We start from the raw sequence: 23,126 nt of genomic DNA, 5'->3' as shown, positions 1-23,126 counted from the left end.
GCATAGATCAAGTGCTTGGAGCAAGAAGATTGCACAAGGATCATTAGACTATATCCAACTCCAAACCAAATCGACTACAATAAGAGAGAGAATGAGGTGTGTCTACTATTAAGATCTTAGAATCGTTGGTTTTCTTAAATGCATCTAGGAGTGAACTCAATGGTTTGGAGAGAGTAGAGAATGACTAGGTGGGAGCTAGTCAGCCAAGTTAGGTTGGACTCTTGAAAGAATAAAAGCTCCACTCGTGTCCCATTGTTGAGTGCATGATAGCCTCAACAAAGTACATGTAGCATATGAATATAGCCCCATGCCAATTTCTATGTGTCACCATGGCTTGTCATATACCCCCATATAGACTAGCACTCTACCATCTCGCTATATTGTTCAATATCCCTCCTTCTATGCCTCCAACACTCATAGCATATGTTCCATTCCAATGTGCCACCTAGGCAGGTGATATGTCATGGTCCAAGTAAAAGTTATCATCCATAAGAGCACCTTTCTAAGAGAGGAAGGCCTTCTATCCTTCCATATTTGAGAATTTAAGTACTTGCATCGGCAATGTCCTTACCTACTCTCCATGTGTCTACAATTGAGACCTTAGTTGCTATAATTTTTGTGCTTGGTGATTTAGGCATTTTCTTATGGTCACTTGTTTTTCCCCTAGCCTACAATATGGACATGCAAAGCTCTAGCATGCCTCTTAGCCTCATGCTTGAGGGTTACATTCTTTCCTCCCACTTTATCGTCTAGTATTCCTTTGTGTCTTTTAATCCCCTTTAACCAAACCTATCCATTTCACATGCACCCACCTTAGGTTGCAATAACTTTTCAATAGCTCACCAAATGATCTTGTCTTCTTTTCTCTTGTATATTCAACTCTTTCATCTCTTCTTTCATTTGACGTGGGGATCATGCCTCCCTTTCTATTCCTACAATTAGCCATTGCATGCATTGAACTCTTCCCTTGATCATGAAATCTTCTTATATCTCTTTATGGGCATCTATTTCTTGTTGCATCTCATTCTTGATTTCAACATTCAACAATGACTTGGAAAATTGTACCTCAATTTGTACTTGAGCTTGCATTTTATCTTCATCATTGAATACCATTTTGGCTATAGTTATTCAATGGTTTAATCCATTAACACATGTTTTTCCCAACCATTTTGTTTACAATCTCCTCAATGGATTATACAGGTTTCTACCTTGATCAATTTATATATGTTATCGTATATGGCTACATTGATCATCTTCGTTGTTCTCCACATCTCTTTGGCCTTTGTTTTGGGGGGATGTATATGAGCACACACTGACATGTTTAACTGGACTTTAGTAAAATTGGAGTAATTCAATTGCCATTATCTAAAAGTTCACATCAACCATGACGATGATATAACAAATTACATTTCTCATGGTTTCATGATATATTGTTTGACTTTTTAAGATGCCAATGTTCTCGAGTAGTGCCATGGGAGGGACTTGCCAAGTAGAGTCAACCTCATTTAGCACCTTTTTCAACATTCATCCCTTATATAAATCTAAGATTTAATTTACTTTCTATAGTTCAAGAAAGTCTATCAAGAGTAAACATACGTGCAAGTAGCCAGAGTGTGGTGGTAATGGTACTTATGGGAGTGCAAGTGTGGATGGCTTCATGGACTTGAACTTTTCTTTTCTTAGAAGCTACTTGGAGTTGACCAAGCAACACTTGAGAAGGCAGTATTCCATCAACTTGGCCAAGTGAATGAGACATGTCCAAAAACAGTCGATGGACCTTGCGCTTTCTCTTCTTCTCAAACTTGTCCTCATAGGCTCCATGGTCTCTCAAAACTCATATGTGGATGGTGCAAGGGTAGAGCCATGCCACATATCGACTTGACTTTCATGATGTGAGCAAGCAAAGTCAACCTCATATGCCATATTTTGTAACTTTCATTCCTTTTAAAATGCCAAGCTCACATTACTTATTACTAGGCATAAATAAAGGTCTCATCAAGTCCAAGTGTTGCACTATCCTCAGCTTATAAATTCTCAAACCACTTGTGCAAGTCATGGACATGTGCGAGGAGGGATTCCAAAGTCTTAGGGTAACGATGCCGATGAGGTTGCACTGCCCGAAAGCATTCCCTTCTACCCCTTGATAGAGTTTCATTTATGAAGTAAATCTTGCTATAGATATTGCACCTTAAAGCTCAAGAATGGATCGGGTTGATTAATAAGCTCTTTTTGAACTATTTCTTCACTCATCCCTGACTGAAACCTAAATTTTTTCCATAAAGACCCTGTAATTCCCTATAGTTCTTCAATATATTTTATTTCTAAGCACTCTCCTAGGTCAAGCAAGTGGCTTTTCATAGTTTCATTCATCATCCGTCACTCATCACGAAAGATCGAAGAGCATCCATTTTGATGAGAGTCTATTGGCACCATTACCCTAGTGAAAGACCACCCTTAGAAGGAAGGGCCGATGAGAGGTTTTGGAATTTAGAGGTGTAGAAAGGTTCTGTTGAGTGCGGGGAGAATAAAATGGATAGGAAATGACAAATGGGAAAAGCATAAAAACATAGAGAGAGAGAGAGAGAGAGACAGAGACACAGAGAGAGAGAGAGAGAGGCCATGGCTACGCTCAGCTCTGTTGCATTCCCTGCTTCGGGCTGCGGAACAGGCGGAAGCCATGTCGGAGCATGCAACAAGAGGCTATGGCGGTACAGAGCGGGTATGGCACGCTGCATGAGCACCACATCATCGTTCAAGGTGACCCTGCTCACGCCGGCCGGGGAGCGTACCCTGGAGGTGCCTGCAGACATGTACATCGCCGACGCCGCAGAGGCGGCCGGCATTGCCATCCCGCTGTCGTGCCGCTCGGGTGCTTGCTCCTCCTGCGCAGCGCGCCTAAAGGCCGGCTCCGTGGACCAGGGTGACCAGACCTACCTCGACCATTCCCAGATCCAGCAAGGGTTTGTGCTCACCTGTGTTGCCTACCCCCTCGCTGACGCAGTCCTCGAGACGCACCAGGAGCATCTGCTGTATTAGATCCTTTCTGTCAGGTATCCCGTTTGCTTGTTCTCCACCATGTCTCGCAAACATCTACACAGGCAAGTCCTCCACCATGTCTCGCAAACATCTACACAAATATCCTGTTTGCTTGTTCTCCACCATGTCTCACAAACATCTACACAGGCAAGTCCTCCACCATGTCTCGCAAACATCTACACAGGCAAGTCCTCCACCATGTCTCACAAATATCTACACAGGTAAGTCCTGATAGAAATTTTATTGTTACACATAGGATTACACCAAACATAAGGAGTTTCTCCATCTCTCTTTGTAAGCATTAGGTGCTCTGCCCCTACATTCTGTCGGCGCTTCTACATATTCACCTTTTGCAGGTTTCCAAAAGCTTAGGCCTGCATGGGGGAATCCCATTATCTTAACTCACCCTTTGTGCTGCCTAACCACACACATACTCATCATTTCTCATATGAGTAGCTTGATAAACATGTGAACTTTCGCCAAAATCTGCGAAGGCTTTTACATCTGATTGTTTCCTTGGTGCTCCTTCCCGACCTCCAAAAATGTTTGGATGACTGTCAGTTTTCTAATCGTCAATGGTAAGTTCAATGCCCGGGACATAAGTCTAGTGCTGGCATATAATAGAGCTACAAAGCACAAATCTTAAAATGCCAGACACCTTTGAATGTGGGTGCGGAATTGTAGTGCGACTTTAGAGTGATACTTGGTGAAGGCCCAAGGTATAGGGTAAAGGGGCCATTAAGTTGATGCCTGACAAAAGTAAAACACTATCCAGCTGAGTATAGTGAAAATATTACATTTTGAGATGCATCAATTTTAGCCACACTAATTGTGACACAATTTGTTATGTATATATGTGTGTAAAATTTTAAAGTGGCACTCATGGTGCATCGCGGGTTTTTCTTGTAATGTTAATATGTATAGGAGAAGGTAGCTCTTTAAGTAGATTGTTATTTTTGTTTATGGCCAACTTGACATGCAAATAGGGTAGTAGAGGGTAGAAACGTGGTGGGGGCAATGGTCTTAAAATTTCATTGCAATGTTGTGCGCAATGCTACTTTGTGATAACATATTTAGTGATGTAAATAAATGTGAAAGGCTTTCTATAATGCTTGAACAAGTTGGTCTAAATGCTTGGAGTTCACCTGTCATGATATAATCCATCTTGTCTTGGTTAATGGAAATTCCAAGGGATTCATGATAAATTATATACAAACGTAATGATAAATTGGATGCTAAAAAGCTTGATAAGGATGTTTAAGCAATACATTGAGCAACATTGAGGAAGGTAGAAACATGGTGTTGGGGGGTCTAAAAATATACAACTTCCACATGGCACGGAGGTAAATATTTTTACTCCCCAACCAATATGTATCTATCCCCATCTCTTAGACTAAAGATAGAGCACAATGAGTCCACCATGTTCCAAAGTTTCATTACCTACTAGAAATCAAATACATGGCTTTTATATTGTCTATTTAGAAACAAAATTCCCCATCTCCTCCTCCCTTTCTCACCCTTACTTTTTTTATTTTTCTTCCCTCTTTTTCTCTTCACCTTGTTCTTTTCCAAGCAACATTTTTATTGCCATCCACTAGTTAGGCCTTGGAATTTATTGCACAAATAGTATTTTCTTAAACCTCCTCCCACACACTTCAACCAATTGTGCTTTGTAAACAATAGTCCAAACAACACTTTTATCAATATAAACTAGGCGCTCCGTGCTAGACTCAGCCTGGCGCTTCGCGTCGGGGTCAACGCTACGTGCCAGCTTTCTCCCGGCGCTTTGCGTCGAAATGTGAAGCATCAATGTTTTAATTTGTTCACACATTCTTTCACTTATTAATGAATCAAATAGTCTTGCAATTTTTAATCTTCATTATAAAATCTAACAATTCAATACAATAACATTGATTATCTCAATCATAATAATTGAAAAAGATAACCGAATCAAAAGTGATTTTTAAATATCACTGAAAGAATTCCAACTATAACAACATGTAAATGGAAAAGAAAGTATATAATGTTTTCAAAAAGATAGTTGTATTGTTGAAAATCAACAATCGAAAAGAAAGCTTTCTCTTCTTAGATGAATTATCAACAGTGGATCTAGCATAGGGAACATGTGTGGGCTAAGCTATGACGTGCCCCATCCCAGATTGTGCTGCAACATCTAAAAATGAAAAAGAAAGACATTAGAAATAACAATATTAAATTTATAAAGCAAAACATTAATGAAAATGGTGAGTAAGTATTACTTGGGGATGCGATATGATTGGCTCTAACATTAGTAGAGCAATCGGCAGAAATTGGATGAAACTGATGCAAAGTTACAAAACATGATAAATCTTGAAACTCCCATTTACTCTAGTCATTCGGTATGTGTCTAGTGTGGGACCGAGATATTGAGTACTCAACATTTGTTTGTCCAACATAGTAGCATTGGATCTATCCAAAATGTAAAATTTCTACATATAAAGGAGTGTTTCCATTAGTAAATCCATCATTGGGTAATCTTTCGATTACCCTAGCCAAAGTTCTATGGATAATATCATCTGTAGCAATAGTTCGTAATGCTTCTTGAAGTCTCACTTGATAAGGAGAGGCACGATAATATTCGAACACTGTTTGGGTCATCTATTAATAAAATTTAAAAAACATAAAAATTAGTAATATTGATCAAATTTTAAAAAAGAGAAAAAAATAACTTTACAATATTGAATTAGAAGACTAATTTAGAAGAGAAAAAGAGTTTGTAATGTATATTGTATAAAAGAACTTTATACATGATAAATTCTCAAAATTTACTTTTGTATAAATGTAAACAAAATTTCATAGAAAATAAGTTAAACATGGTTTTATTCAAGGAATATAATATTTCAAAAGAGTATGAGAGATTAAAACATTTCATTTTTTGTTAAAGGAAAAAAAGTTAAACTTACTTTTCTTTTAAGATCTTAATACTTAAAAAGAACAGGAGACAGTAAAATAGTTCATTTCTTGAAAATATCTGTTAAAAAAAGAATAAGTAAACTTTGATGGTATTGCACCAAAAATATTATGCAAATATAATATGAGAAAAAAAACATTACACTTATGATAGAAAGTTCAAATAACTTTTTATGATAGAAATAATTTAAATACTATGTTCTCATATAGTAAAACAAACATACGTTTAACTTTACATAAAATCATGAATATCTATCCATACATGAGAGATATGATTAAAACATTAAAGTATTAAATGAGAGAAAATAAGTCAAATTTGCTTTTCATCGATGAAGAACTTAAAACTGAAAAAGAGCATAAGAAAGTACAACACTACATTTTATAGATATGTGAACAAAGAAGAAAAAAAGGCTTTGATTGTATTGAAATAAAAATATTATGCAAATATAATATGAGAGAACAAAGACTACACTTTTGAAAAAACAGAGGTTACAATACTTTCTGTAAAACTTCTTTATATACAATATTGATGGTACCATTTACCATGTCCTCTTTCTCATCAATCAAGACTTTCAATCTGTCCGGAGACTTTACTCTCGAGAAAGCAACATAGAGTTGACCATGAGTAAAGATTGGGGTTTTTAGATATATCCTCAAACATGATAACTTTTGGCCTTGAGATTTGTTGATTGTCATTGCAAACGCCAAACGGATTGGGAATTGCAAGCGTTTCATTGAGAAAGGAAGTTCCAGTGTAGTTGGGATGAAAGTTATCCTCCAAATAAAAACTCTGTCACTAATATTGGTCCCTGTAATTATCTCTGCATCAATGACCTTGTTATTGAAAGCCTTGCATACCAGCCTAGTACCATTGCATAAACCTTTAGAAGGATTCAAGTTCCTGAGTAATATTATTGGAGCATTTACTTTGAATAGCAAGATATGAGGATGAATACCTCCACCGAGGTCAAGGGAATTTAGATATTCCACAGAATAGAGGAATGAGTTCTCCTCAGTTCTATCCACAGAATCAGCACTGTAGTATTGTTTAACCTCTCCCGACATCAGCTGCAATGCATGATTGTTTATCATTTCCACATCATTGTTTCGAGATGCAAGAATGGCACGTTCACTAAAGAACATTTTGTAATCAATTACACAATTCATTTCACGATAGACAAAATTGATCAAGTCTTGCATCGATCCTCCCTTTAACAACAATGCAGGTGGAATTTGCAATATATTATTAGTATGTGTCAAATCTTTTCCATCTCCAATGTCTTGCAACCATGCAACAAACTGATCCTGATCTGATGCGACTCGCATATTCTGTGTAAGTTTCAAAACATTGAAATATTGCCACAAATTGGAACAACATATAGTAGCACCGACAATATCCTCACGGGTACCCTTTGGTACAACAGGTAATATTTGCCTAAAATCTCCACCTAGTAGAATAACTTTACCACCAAATGGTATATCACACTGCATTATATCCTTTAAAGTTCTGTCCAGTGCCTCGAAGGTATTACGATGCAACATAGGAGCTTCATCCCACAAAATAAGATTTGCCTCTTTTAACTGTGCTGCAATGTGACTTTGAACATGTATATTGCATGTAGAATTATTATCTGCTTGCAATGGAATTTTGAACTTTGAATGGGCAGTACGACCATGTGGCAAAAGCAATGCAGCAATACCAGAGGATGTTGTAGCTATGGCAATGCGACCTTGACTGCGAAGCTTTGCAAAGCAAACATTTGTATAGGAATGTTTTTCCAGAACCGCTTGGGCCATCTAAGAAAAATGGTTTACCCAAACCACTATCAATAGCATTCATTATTGCCATAAAACAATTTCTTTGTCCATTATTCAACATAGCTTGCATTGTTAAGAAGGTATTCTCTTGTTCTACCTTATCATATAGTTGTTCATCAAGGATCAAAGGATTTGTGTACTCTTGCATTGTCACCTTAGGCAATCCATGATACTTTGCCAAATTGCGTCCATGTTGATCTAAAAGTTTTTGAATATGCATCAATGCATGATTATTGGCCTCATTTTGCATATCAACATTTCGTCTATTTTGCAAGGAGAGTCGATGTTTTATATCCTTTGTCAGCAGAACTAAGAACTCTTCCCATAGAGCCCCAGGTCGGGCAGGCGAACAAAATACCAAGATGGATGCAAACAAATTTCTTAATTGAGTACCGGTTTGCATCAATGCAGCTTCATGCAAACACATTTGCCATTCATCATCTGTTTCCAACATTCCTTTTGCAATGCAAGCCTCCATAAAAGTTGAATATACCACATTATCAACCGTACGCAATGCCTCAAAGGATGTGCACCCCTTGCATGCACTGAGTAGTAGGCGCAAATAGTATTTTTCTCCACACGTAGGTGAAACAAAGTATATTCGACCACATGTGTTTCCTTGCTTTCTCTTTGTCCACATTTTTTTGTGTGCATTCCAAACCCAAAACATTGGAAAGTCTTGATAGAGAAGTGTGTTAGCGTCAGGGTACAAATGATTGCATGTAAACCATTTTGTGAGAGTTGTTTTTTGAGCATTTTCATTTTGCACCACATCACAAATGTTATCAGAGTCACGAAAGGAAACAATATTCTCTCTAGGTAAATGTATTTGCAATCGTTGAATATCGGGTTTCTCATCATGAAGTTTGAATTTAAATATTCGCCAACATGCTTCAGAAGCTGAAATATATCGTGCATCTAAGTACCTCTCAATCTCATCAATATTTTGTGCATCAATATTTTCTGTGTCAATATCATTGGATTTAGAACCTCGCGTACTTGTAAATCGAATGGTTGCTCGATCATGGCCCTTATATATATATTTATACAAATACTTGACAGCTGCAATTATCGAGCAAACCTCAACATTTATGTGAGCACTATACTCGGAACTCAAATAAGGATTGTAAGGCACTATCCATCGGTTATCCAAGAGGTTACCATTAGCATTATGAGTCCTTCTATCCTCTCGACGTCTGTATAAAGGATAACCAGTTTTATCAACTGTAGTTATATGTATAAACTTTTTTGGATAATCCTTTATACACTTTCCGTCCACCATGCAAGCACTTTTTGGATTGAACTCACCACACGGACCATGTATGTTACATTTAGTAATAATTCGATACAAATCCGAAAACCTTTTCTTATCAGGTAGCTTAGCGCACACCAGTCTATCATAATGACGTGCTTCTAGTGGCTTAAAGCGTGGTTCTAACATCAAGAACGTATGTGAATGAGGCAAGCCTCTCTTTTGGAATTCTATGACGGACACATATCCAGTAACTTTACCAAACAACTCTTTTCACTATCGACTGCATCATGTCCTTGTGTTTCAAATGAAAAACTCTAGCAGTTAAATCTGATCGATCATGTGTGCAGTTTGCCCAGGCAACAAAGCATTTGTAATTTCAGACCACTTAGGATTGCATGTCATGGTGATAAACAAATCAAATTTCCCTTTGATACGCACAATTGCCATAACATCTTGATATAATTGGTACATGAACCTTGGTCCACCTGTAAAGCTAGATGGCAATACTATTCTCCTGCCCACACCAATCCTAGCGATATTAGTATCATCTGCATCTGAACCATTGACCATATTAGCCAATCCCCTATACATTTCAACTCGCAATGTTGCTTGATTACGACAACACCAAACCAATCTACATTGTTCAATGCTACAATAAGCATCGACAATGTATTGTTGTAGCAAGCGACCACCACGCAAAAGACATGCATTAGTATCATCTCGAATTTGAAGTCGAAAAGCATAATACTGCATTTGAGTGGCAATCTTTATTTGCAAGATTTATTGGCATTAATATGAGCATCCATAAATGCATATGGAACTTTAGTATGCCATCCATCCTCTCCATTTGGAAAAAAAAGAACATATAACAGTGACATATATGCCTTGTGTAAGTTAGAAATATAAATCAAATGGCCTTGTCGTGTGCGAACTTGAATGCTACGATGATCAAGTGTATCATCATCACCTTGTCTAGGCATGATTACAGCAACCTCACTTGCAGTGGGAACTGAATATTGTCTAGAGGTGGATCGATTTTGAAAAATGGACATTCTTATTTCTACTGATGGATTGCGTTGCAAGCTTGCACCAACTGCTATAAAGGCCTGTGCGTAAGCATTGTGATCATCATCATTTGTTGAAGCTCTTGTAGTAAGTCTGGCAAAAGCCCAGGTAAAACCCCCATGCGATTCAATAACTCATGACCAGTGTCATAAATATAAAGTTGTGCAAACTTTGGTATTTGTTGTCCATCCTCACTTGGCAATAGGGAACCTATTCGATGATATATTGATCCATGAACTCGAAAAGTATAACCATTTCCATTTTGAGGCAAAAGCTCATCAATTTTTGCACTCATTGAAACAAAAGCCAATGCGCTATTATAAGCACGTATATATTTTTTTGAACTCTCTACTTTGTGGATGTGTGCCATCAAGCAAATTACATAGAGGTTGTGGTGGCTGTTGTAGAGGTGGTAAAATTACTTTCCCTTCTCTACAGCAATGCTTTCCAATCGAAGTTGTACGCATTGTTTTAGTTTCACCGTGCCACAACTTAGCCATGCAATGGTGACAAACCTTGCAAAGGGTACCAATTGCATGCACATTTGGTTTTTGGAAGAGGAAAATTGTTACTGACGAATGAATATCCAAATTAGGTGGCATGTCATGGAGATTTGAACAAAATCCATCATTTTGAGCTAGAAATATAGGAGCTTGAATCCTGTACTGGTCATGTACCATCTCAGTACTTGCACCTGCATTATGGATAGCTTCATTCTCTTCTTGAATAACGCGAGGCAATTGAACATCTAAGGACAGTAATGGTGCGCCAGGCATTTGAGCACTTATATCAATTGTATTTGTTGTAGTGCGATGCAATTGTTGTAATTGCGTTCTTGATCTTGCCCTGTCTACGTTCAGCTCTAGTAGCATCAAGCATTTGCCTACAATTTCTTAATCCACCATGTGGATTATTTGTGTTTCCGTTTCTTTGTCGACTTGTGCTACGTAACCCCACTCCGAAGGGTAGAAATTCATGGTTATCCAACATCTCAACATCTATATTGTGGATAGTTGCATTGTCTTCTTAACGAATAGGAGGTGGTTGAACTTCCAATGGCAACAATGGTGCAACTAGCATTTGGACACTTGTAGCTTGGATGCCATTGTATCTATCTCTATCTATGGTAGCATGATGTAGTTGTTGTAATTCTGTTCTAACTCTTGCCATGTGCCTACGTTCAGCTCTCGTAACATTAAGCATTTGCCTACGCACACTCAAGCCACCATTAGGATTGTATTGTCGAGTTGTGGTAGACATCTGAAAGTGAAAGGATGCCAAATCATGAGCAACAGAGCAAGATGCAACGCGAAATTGATTGGTTTGATATAGCTGATTTGGGATTTGAACATCCATATTGTTTCCATTTGCATGATGTTGTTCATGCATATCTCTTGCATGGTCACGAACATGTAATTCAGTCCTAACTCTTGTAACGTACCTATGTTTATGTCTAGTAAGTTGTAATTTTGTTCTAACTTTTGTCACATGCCTACGTTCAGCTCTTGTAACATTAAGCATTTGCCTACGCACACTCAAGCCACCATTAGGATTGTATTGTCGAGTTGTGGTAGACATCTGAACCTGAAAGGATACCAAATCATGAGCAGCAGAGCAAGATGCAACGCGAAATTGATTGGTTTGATATAGCTGATTTGGGATTTGAACATCCATATTGTTTCCATTTGCATGATGTTGTTCATGCATATCTCTTGCATGGTCACGAACATGTAATTCAGTCCTAACTCTTGCAACGTGCCTACGTTTATGTTTAGTAATTTTGAGCATTTCCCTACGTGCGCGTAATACACGATCTCTAGGTACAGAATGTGTTGGAAGTACCATTGTCGAGAAAAACCTGAGATAAAAAGAAAAATGTACTTTGATATTAGTATTTACAAATGCGAAGTTTTTTGAAACATTATTATAGTCTATACTATGATAAAGATTATAATTTCACATAGGGAACAATGTAATCTCACATAGGCAAGAATATAAATTGAAATAGCATATTACATCATTGTCGTGAGGGATACATAAGTCCAAATCACATGAAATTTCTCAAACCCAGCAATAGAATGACATATCTATTGGAGAATTTGTCCAAAAAGTCTTGAAGGAATTAGATATGTTAAGAGAACTATGCATTAGACGATGAACTCGTATGACGATTCACACCAAAGTTCTGGCAGAAGGAGATTGAAGCTCTTTGAAGTTTGATTAAACTCTTCATTTGCTTCTTAATTGTATCCAACTGATGCATGTGCTTTAGGGATACAACACAATTGTTGTGTCATTTGACATGTTTGAGGGCACATCAAACTGACTTCGTCCTTGGCATGTCTTAGATTTTACGGACATTCATCCGTGCATTGAGAATGCACGAAACGATGTCTAGTACAGGAACATTGTTTCTTGCATCAGATGTTTCAGCACACTCCATATGGTCATCGTTATACAATGTACTTTGAGAGAGAGAGAGAGAGAGAGAGAGAGAGAGAGAGAGAGAGAGAGAGAGAGAGAGAGAGAGAGAGAGAGAGAGAGAGAGAGAGAGAGAGAGAGAGAGAGAGAGAAAGAGAGAGAGAGAGAACTTTTTTAAAAGTAATTGCATACTTTTATGACCTAGGCGTACTAAAATTTCTTTCTCTCTTAGGGAAGACTTTGGCAAAGATATACCTCAAGATAAATTTGTTCTAAACACTATTTCAATATAAAATTTGAATATTATAACATCACATAAGCAACAATATAATCTTACATATGCAAGAATATAAATTGAAAGAGCATATTATGTCATTATCATGGGGGATACAAAAGTCCAAATCACATGAAAATTCTCAAACCCAACAATAGAATGACATATCTATCCGAGGATCTGACAAAAAGTTATTGAAATCCTTAGATATGCTAAGAGAACTATGCATTGGATGATGAACTCATGCGATGATTCAATAGGTTCAACATTGCAGAGAACCTATTGAGGCAAACTTGTAGAGATGTGACATGCACATCGAGGCAAATGCTCTCAGGTGCAAGCACGCTTGCATTCTTTTGAGCCAGTAATTCACACACTCCATCCTCTATACGATCATTGTTCTTAGCAAGGTCTCGCAGCTTTTTTGCATGGACTTCCAAAGCACACTGTGGCCAGTGCTTGTGAACCAACTCATAGATTTCTCCTATATAGCCCTTTATTTCATCTATCTCGTCTTGCAAAATTATCCCATCAGCCAAGCCTCCTTCATATTTTTTTGCCAGGATTTTTTCAATCCTTTGAAGGCGATCACCAAAGTTTTGACAGAAGGAGTTCGAAGCTCTTTGACGTTTGTTTAAACTCTTGATTTACTTCTCAATTGCATCCAACCGATGCATGAGCTTTAGGGATACGACGGAAGTGTTGTGTCCTTTGACATGTTTGAGGGCACGCCGTACTGACTTCCTCCTAGCCATGTCTTTGACTTTACGCACATTCATTCGTGCATTGGGAGTACACAAAACAATGTCTGGTACATGGACATTGTTTCTTGCATCAGATGTTTCAGCATGCTCCATACTGCCATGGTTACAAAGTATTAAGAGATGAGAGAGAGAGAGAGAGAGAGAGAGAGAGAGAGAGAGAGAGAGAGAGAGAGAGAGAGAGAGAGAGAACATTTTTAAAAAGTAATTGAATACTTTCATGACCTAGGCGCACCAAAGTATTACAATATTTATGCATACATGAGAGAGACACAATGAGACTATGTTGAGAAAATATTTGATACATCTTTTTCTCCACATCAAAGCATGAATATCCATACACACATGAGGGACATCATAAAAGCATTAAACTATTAAAGTATTCAAGCATTAATTAAAACTTAAATGAACAAAATATTAAGTTTTTAAAGTTTTAATAAACAATCTAATTACTTTATTCATCAACATTAACACATCTTTAACTCTATATTAAACCATGAATATCCACAGGTATTTGAGAAAGACAAAGTGTGTATCGATAAAGAAAAACATTTTACATGCAATAAATTACAATATTTAAATTTCAACTTTGTAACTTTTAGACAACACATAATACACATTAATTAATAGCACACCTACACATATCAATACATAACATTAACACAAACATAACAATATTATCACACATCCTCTCCATAATACACTTAACACACATTCATATTAAATGCATAATACACATTAATTAATAGCACATATATACATATGAATACATACTATTAACACAAACATAATAATATTATCACACATTTATACTAAAACACATACACACATTAATTAATAACACACTTAAAATACGTAATACACCTTAACAATGTAATGACGCACATAACACATTAATTAATAACACGCATAAACACATTAACACACTTTCATATCAAAAGACATGACATGCATACATTAATAACACGCATAATACACATTATTTAATAACACACATTCATATTTAAATGCATAATACACATTAATTATTAGCACATATATACATATGAATACATACTATTAATACAGACATAATGATGTTATCACACATTTATACTAAAGCACATAGCACACATTAATTAATAACACACTTAAAACACGTAATACATCTTAACAATGCAATGATACACATAACACATTAATTAATAACACGCATAAACACATTAAAAAATAATATTAACACACTTTCATATAAAAAGACATGACATGCATACATTAAAAAATTAAACATGCAATAAATTAAAATATTTAAATTTTAACTTTTATAACTTTTAGAGAGAGAGAGAGAGAAAGAGAGTCTAGAGAGAGAGAGAGAGAGAGAGAGAGAGAGAGAGAGAGAGAGAGAGAGAGAGAGAGATGCACCTGAGAAGTATTGATGATGACGAAAGAGTAGAGTTGATGACAAAAGAAAAAGTACAAAAACTGCATGGAAAAATGGAAACGATGTTAGAGAGTAACGTCAAATATATTTAAGTGCATCATACACATTGGCAATGTAATAATGCACATTAATTATTAACATGCATACACACATTAATACATAATATTAAAACACACTGATATATTAAAATGCATAACATACAAACATTAACACGCATACTACACACATTATCTAATAATCCACTTAACATACATTCATATTAATATATATAATATACATAAATCAATAACACACATTCATATTAAAAACATAATACACATTAAATAATACCACACATACACATACTAATACATAATATCAACACAAACATAATAATATTATCACATCCTTACTAAGATACATAATACACATTAATAAATAACACACTTAAAACACATAATACACTTTAACAATGTAATATGACACTTAACACACATTAATTAATCACATAACAGAAGAAGAAGCAGAAGCAGAACGTACCTTCCTCTCCCGCTAGCCGTGCGTGCAAAGGAGGACCATCCTTATATAGAGCTTTGACGGGCCAGGGAGTCGGCACGCTGGAGCGGCAATGCGCAGTTCGAAGGCGGGGTGACGGGGTCGAAGGCGAATGCGAGCTCGTCAAGACGACGGTCGCAAGGCGGCGCGCTTGTCGATGCATTTCGAAATGCGGGCGGGGGCGTAAATATCGCGATCGCAGGTCACGGGCAGGTCGCAGGATGCGGGCAGGTCGTGGGCAGGTCGCAAGGTGCGGGCACGGGCAGATCGCAGGGTGCGGGTGCGGGCAGGTCCCGTTTTTTGTGGGTGGCACGGGCACGATCTTTGCGAGCGAGGGCGGGTTCTGGACGTGTGGCATCCGCCCCCACGTTCTTCTTTTTATTGTGGGGAGGTGGGGGGTTACCACGTGGCACCCGCCCCCCACCTCCCCTTAACTAATAGTAAAGATTATGCCTCGAACAACATTCTCCTTAAAGGAAAAGCAACTAAATATTATGATGCTAGACATTCATGAATGACATTTTAGAAATTATCATCAATACTTTGAAGAATATACAAGAGAGAGTAAAGATAAGGAAGTATCTTAAGTGAGATTTGTTTCTTCCCATCCATTAACTACTATTCTTGTGAAATCATGAATATCTTTATGGAATATTACTTAATGAAATGGTTTATTCATGGCTAGAGCATTATAAACGCTAATCTATTAAGAGTATGCTAACTTTTGCATGATTATTCTTTATGTTTAGTTTTGTGTTCAAGTTAGTGTATTTGCACAAACATTTTCAAAGCTCATATTTTGCATTTAATAACTTATTAATCATGTTGTTAAGGAACACATTAGCCGTAATCATGCTCAAGGGTATCTTTTAAGTAACATAATCATAGTGAGCCTTGCTATCTCTTGGTCTTTCTATATATGTATTCAATATCCATGTATATCTAAATAATTTAAGCACTCATCAAGAGGTTACATAATGTAAATTTTTTAAGTTAATACGACTTAAATATGTTATAAAAATTAAAAGGTAGTTAGAGTGAAAGCATAAAGCCAAAAGCAAGAGTGAAGTAATAGCTATGGTGGATGGAGATATATATATATATATATATAAAATAAACTTTAACTATCACAATGTGTGACTCTACCTTTTCTTATTCTATATGTCACTAAACTAGGTGTGCGAATATGTATACAATAAATAGAGTTCGCTAGGCACATGTGACTTTTAACCCCCCCAACAACCTCACACTTAAAGTTAAATGTGTCTCAGTGAGGAGAAAAATACATGTATATAGAGTATAATACAAACACATGATGAGGAAAGATGGCATCTCATCTTATGCCCATCAATCTACTAAGGAAGACATATCACTTCATTGGGAGACTTTTAGTGAGAAAATTTGTAGGATTCGTATCTGTAGGTATCTTGATTAGCTTAGATTTCATTGAATTCAACAATATGCTCTTGCTTAAAACACTTAGCAATCAATCTAGCCTTATATGTTGGCCTAGGGTGACTAGGGGTACTTTTCAACTTGTACATCCACTTGCATAGCAATGCACATTTCCCATCAAGCAAGGAAACTAAGTCCCATCTACAATTTTTTTGCAGTGAATCAAAATCAGACTGCATATCCCTCTTCCAAGAATAAGAATCACCTTTGCGCATAGTCTCCTCATAGGTAAGTGGCTCAACAAAGTCTGTCACCATGACATAATCCATAGAGGGCTCATAGCGATCAGGAGGATGTGAAGCTCTAGCAAAGTGCCTCAATAATGACTATGGGGCTGGTATAGCATGTCCTCTCTATCTAATAGCATGATCCTATACAACGGGCAGATCTTGAGCCACTACATTATCAACTACATGTTGTCTACCTGGGTATACTGTAACAAGAGGCTCCTCTTGAAATACCACCCTTCATACCCCAACTACCTATTTAGGCTGCTTATGTATCTTTCTTCATGAAATACAATATCATGGCTGTGGATAACCTTTCAAGTCTACGGATCCCAAAGGCAATAGCCCATCTCACCTGTGTTACCATATTTAAGAAATATGTATTTGACAAACTTTGGATCTAACTTCTTGTGCTTATCCTTGGAAAGACATTAGAAAGCCTTACATCCAAAGACTCTCAAATTAGCATATGACAAAGATTTTTCAGATCATATCTCCTCTACAACTTGACAACCAAGAGCAGTGCATGGAGATCGATTAATGAGATGCACAGTAGTAGTAATTGTCTTATCCCAAGTCTCATCCCAAAAGTATTGCGATAAGCTTGCTTGACTAAATATACTACAGACTCTATCTTGAATAGTCTCATTCATGCACTCTTTAATACCATTATGAGGTCGGATATATGGGGTGTTCAATTAACATTTAATACCCATTTATCACAAAATTGCTCAAATACCTTAGAGATATGTTCACCCCCATTGTTAGAGCTTAGGCATTTTAGCCTATATCCAGACTAGTTCTCAACACAAGAGCAACAAAGTGCTGAAATGTAGACAAAGCACATGATTTTTTATTAATAGGTTAATCCCAAAGATTATGCAAATAATCATCAATAAATGCCAAAAATTATTTTACAGCACCCAATGATTGATAGGGTATGGGATCACATACATCAAAATACACAAGAGCTAGAGACTCGCCCACGTACATAGAGCAAGACTTTTTATGAGCATTACATGTTTGCCTGCCATAAAGAAAATGAACACATGAATCAAAATGCGAGTAATTGAGAGGTAAAAGGTACTATAAAAATGAGTAAGTACTTTCATTCCTTTCAAAGAGATGTGCTCAAGGTGGCGATGTCATAAAGATACATGTGGTAAATCAGTTACAACCAATACATAGTCAATAAACCAAGATATAAACAAAGGATAGAGGCTACCAGACTTGACACCTCAAGTAAAAACAAGACAACCACATCTAATCTTTCATGTAAAATTACCAAAAGATATCATGTATCATCCAATTATCTAATAGAGAGCAGACTTTTCGTTAAAGCCAGTACAAGACGCACATTAGGCAAAACAAGAGTTGCCTAAAGCATATTGCAGTCTAATATCCCCAATGCCAATTATATCCAATGCAGTGTCATTTTCCAACCTCATAGAACCTATAATGTTGCAATAAGTATGAAACCAATCTTGATGCTAGGTAATATGGAAAGAAGCCTCCGAATTAAGAAGCAAATGTTGAGAGTAAGTAGACGAAGCATCAATCAACTAAGTAGCATCAATCGACAAAGTAGCTAGCATATAGTCATCATCAGACTCAAGGTGCACTACAATTATTTCTTCAATCTTCACGATGGACTTACTAGCGACAATCCTACGATTATCAAACTTTGCAATATCTTACACTTTCCCCTTATCTTTCTCATTGCACCTATGATTACACATTTTATGATAATACGGCCTAGGGTGACTCTACTATCCATAATAATGGCATGTCAAAGAGGACTTCCTTTCGCAAGACTTATTGTGAGATTTCCCACTAGATGATTGAGAGTTGCTCTTGTTAGGCTATGAGTCTCTACAATAGTTATCATTGCCATTACCACCATTTCTACCTCTAACAATAAAGATATGAGAAGTGTGGGTTGTATCAATGTTCTTCCTATTTACCTCTTTTATTTGTAGAGCACTCTCTACATCATTACATTTAAAACCACTCTCAAGGGGATGAGCACATCACAATATGAAAAGTGTCCCATGACTAAGGTAGTGTAACAAGCAAGAAGAAAGACTTGATATTATCTTCAAATTGAATGCCCTACAAGATAAGCTGACTAAAAATGGAATGAAACTCATAAAAATGAGTAGACATAGCTGTACCATCCTTCATGCGAAGGTCCACAAGGTCCTTCAATTATAGTACAACTGAGATACAAGACTTTGCTTGTCATAAATATCACAATTCTTTTTCCATAATGCATAACCACTACCCTTAATGTCAATGACATTAAAATACACCTGCTTTGATCATTAAAAAATGATAATATACTTGCATAGCTCATCAAGTTCTACCCAATCCTCTACATCATAAAGCTCAAGGTTGATGCCCTCTAACTTCAATGGTTGAACCTGTCTCTTCTACACCAATACTTGCCATATCTGTGTCTTCCAATATTGGAGGTTATTTCCATTAAACTTTTTAATATTAAAAATAGTATTATCGTCTGATGTACTTGCCATAATGACTACAAATGATTGTAAATGACAAGGGTACATGCTGCTATAAATTCAGCAAAACAGTCCCAAAACTCATTCAAAAGGGTGGACAAATGGGTGGGAACAAATGAGGGTATAACTGTCCACAAATTGCAATCAAAAGAGTGTCAAAATAAATTGTCTGCTCTCCAAAAGAGTGCTAAAAACTGCAATTACAGCAACACTAAAATAAAGACACCAATGTATGCCAATCCAACTGTGTGCAAATAGCCAAGAAAGTGAGCTCTCATTGCTAGTAGTATCTAGGTAGCAACCGGGAAAGAAAGAATGCAACTAGCATTGAATGAGTATAGAACACGAGTACTGATGATACAAATTCAAAGTTTCAGTAAACCATACATCCCATAAGCACATACATCATGCATGTAGAAGATCTCAAGAGCAACTATAGAGATCAACTAAATGTACAACTAATTAAACAAAGAGCAATGACACTTAGTACATAACCAATATTTATGAATACATTAGTAACAGACTACTGACAAAGGTGAGTGCCAATGTCCAAAGCAAAGCAAAGCAAATCTAATTGAATCAGTCCATAAGCAGAAACTGCTTCCAATAGCATACAAGAGATCATATGCATGAACCAAGAGTCCCATGCAACTGAATCTGGAATGCAAAGTGAGCAAGCAAAGATCAAGACATATATATCAAAGCATCCGGGAGGCCCAAGCACATCACAAATATATTCGAGAGTATAGGTGTCCAATGAAGCTTCAATACACCCATAAGTGAGTAAGCACAATAGCAAGTGGCAAGTGCCCAAATACATTCAATGTGGCTCAAATCTAAGCTGCAAATGTCACTATAGACATGTTCGAGCACATACATTAGTGCTAACCATTCACATAAGCATATGATTTACCGAGAAGTATCTAAACTTCAATACATAGAGCTTTCCCAATTAACTAGTGTGTATGGCAATAAAACATTGCACAAATTGAGCTATTTGAGGTCAAAGCAATCCAATAAGCACCTCCATGCATGAGCATTATATATTGGCATCAAAGCCAAGCTCTAAAGGCACCACATAAGCAATGAGAAGCTCAATACATGTTGTCATGGAGTATTTATAGCATATCTGCATTATTTCATAATCAATGGATGAAGTATTTCAGTTTGAAGAAGGAACCAAATGCAACCAAATAATGTTGAAATGAGCCACAATTACTCAACCAAGTGCCCAAGATGTCCACAAGCTAGAGTAGAGGTGAAACCTAAGCAAAAAAAGGAGGAATGGTAGCATGCGCAATCATGCAAGATCTGGCCAAATTCCTTGTTGTCTAGACTAAAGGTCAGGAAGCATATTGTAGTGCTCAATGGATCCCCAAGGGAGTTGAGCATCACTGGCTTTTGAATTTGAATTGAAGCAATGATTGATGAAGCTCCTTGAGTCCAAGCTTTGATACTAGTTGAAAAGGTAGAGCCCGAGTGGAAGCACACAAGTGAAAGCAAGAGTGAAGCAAGAGCTATGAGAGAGAGAGAGAGTGTGTGTGTGTGTGGAAACTCCAACAGTCACAATGTGTGACCTTGCCTTTCCTTATTCTTTTTGCCACTACAAGAATAAATAATAATGTGACAATGATGGATGCTCGCCACCTGGAGTGTAAAGGTGTGCAAGTTTGTACACAATAAATGTACACAGCTAGGCATAGGCTACCTTTAACCCCCAATAAAAATTACATGAGATAATCTAATGTACAAAAGTGGATGTTTTTAAGGTTAATTAAGAGTATGGATTTTCAATTCTTCTCTAAATATGACCTATTTGGTGGTCACTTTACATACTAATTATCCTCCTCTAGCTCATATGATATGTTTTATATTCTTCTTAGAATTACTGCTTGCTTCTATACAAATTCTTTACATAATTGATAAACATGAAACCCATTCTCTTGAGCTTGTCCCTTTACACTTTGGCATTTGTCAAGCTTCACAACAAATTCCAAGGTTAAAAAGCAACCTTGAAAATAAAAGCTTAATGTACTCATCAATAGGTGTCACCTCTATGTTGCACACAAGTATCTCAATACTATCAATTTATTCAACCTTAGAATAGTGGTACTCATCAATAAGTGTCACCTCTATGTTGTACACAAGTATCTCAATATTATCAATTTATTCAACCTTATAGCAATGGTCTATGCAACAATGTATTTTGACAAGGTCAACAATAATTTTAGTAAATACATTATGCTTGTGTGAAATATTCATTTCTAGTTTTTCTCTTCCCCATCCATTTTTTCTCAATAAACATGGTCAATCAAATCCATTAAGGAAACATTGTGTGCTTGAACTTCAATACATGCAACTAATTGGATGGACCAATAACTATATGTCAAACCTTGGAAATACCTCAGTTGTAGATACTCTTATCATATTGATCAAATCCCCCTTGAAGCAATAGCAATGTGCTTTGTTGTGTTAACATGTGCATGCTTAAAGTGGGTTTCTTGATGAACTCCCAAGGAGGTAGGGACACCAACATTTATTCTATGGCTTCAATTTGAGATTCTTGGATAGTTGGAGTTCCAATAAAATCCTCCACACTCATGTTCACAAGCTTGAATTATTAATCCTCCTGCAACTTCTTTGGGTATAGTTCATCACCTATTTTCAAAGACAAGAAATGCTATTTACCTATCTACTCACAATATCATTGTGGATATGTTCCTCATTAGGGGTTCTCATCCATTTACCTCATACAATGGTTTATTAGATAATTTACAAGATGATGAGAGGCCCAATATTGATTAGTTAGGTAAGTTTAGTGGGCTCTCTTATTTGTGTTCTATGGTGGTGGGAGGATGAGTAACACAAGTAGAAGTACACCTATTGGACACTAAGAAGAATCATGAACAATAGAAGATAGAACACAAAAACTCAAAGAATGGACAAACATGAAATGGAGTCTATAACTCAAGACATGAGATGTACCATACAAACCACACATGTGATGCCACATGTTCCCTCTCTTTAGGTGGATGTGATCTTATACTATAAGAATGGAGGAGCATTGGAGTTGACATAAACTCTAAGACCAGATTCAAATAAGTTGCAAGTAAAGAGGTAAGAAAGAGGAGTACACAGATCCCTAGATCACTTATGATAAAGAGGACAATGCCATCCTCATAGAGTCCCTACTAGGAAAATGTAAAATACTCATGACTATAGAGATTAAAAGCATGCAATTCATATTTTGCATCCTTCCAATTTGCAAAGATGTGAAAAAGTAAGTCTTTCTTGGAAGAACATTTAAGTTGCAATCAAATGCACTATTGATTAGCACAACACATGCACTTCAACCTACCAAGCATCAAAATTGTCACACCATAAACCCT

General features: G+C 36.8%; 1 pseudogene; it reads left to right on the top strand.

Annotated features, from left to right (window-relative positions):
- The first annotated feature begins 2,503 nt into the window (after positions 1-2,503).
- On the top strand, positions 2,504-3,521 carry LOC148033655 (ferredoxin pseudogene; annotated as a pseudogene).
- The last annotated feature ends 19,605 nt before the right edge of the window (positions 3,522-23,126 follow it).

Source organism: Lygodium microphyllum, chromosome 7 (assembly GCF_053477565.2).
Source record: "Lygodium microphyllum isolate KBCC chromosome 7, Lygodium_microphyllum_v1.1.10, whole genome shotgun sequence".
Lineage (NCBI taxonomy): Eukaryota > Viridiplantae > Streptophyta > Polypodiopsida > Schizaeales > Lygodiaceae > Lygodium > Lygodium microphyllum.
The sequence above is the reverse complement of the archived record's forward strand: the minus strand, read 5'-3'. Positions and strand labels throughout refer to the sequence as shown.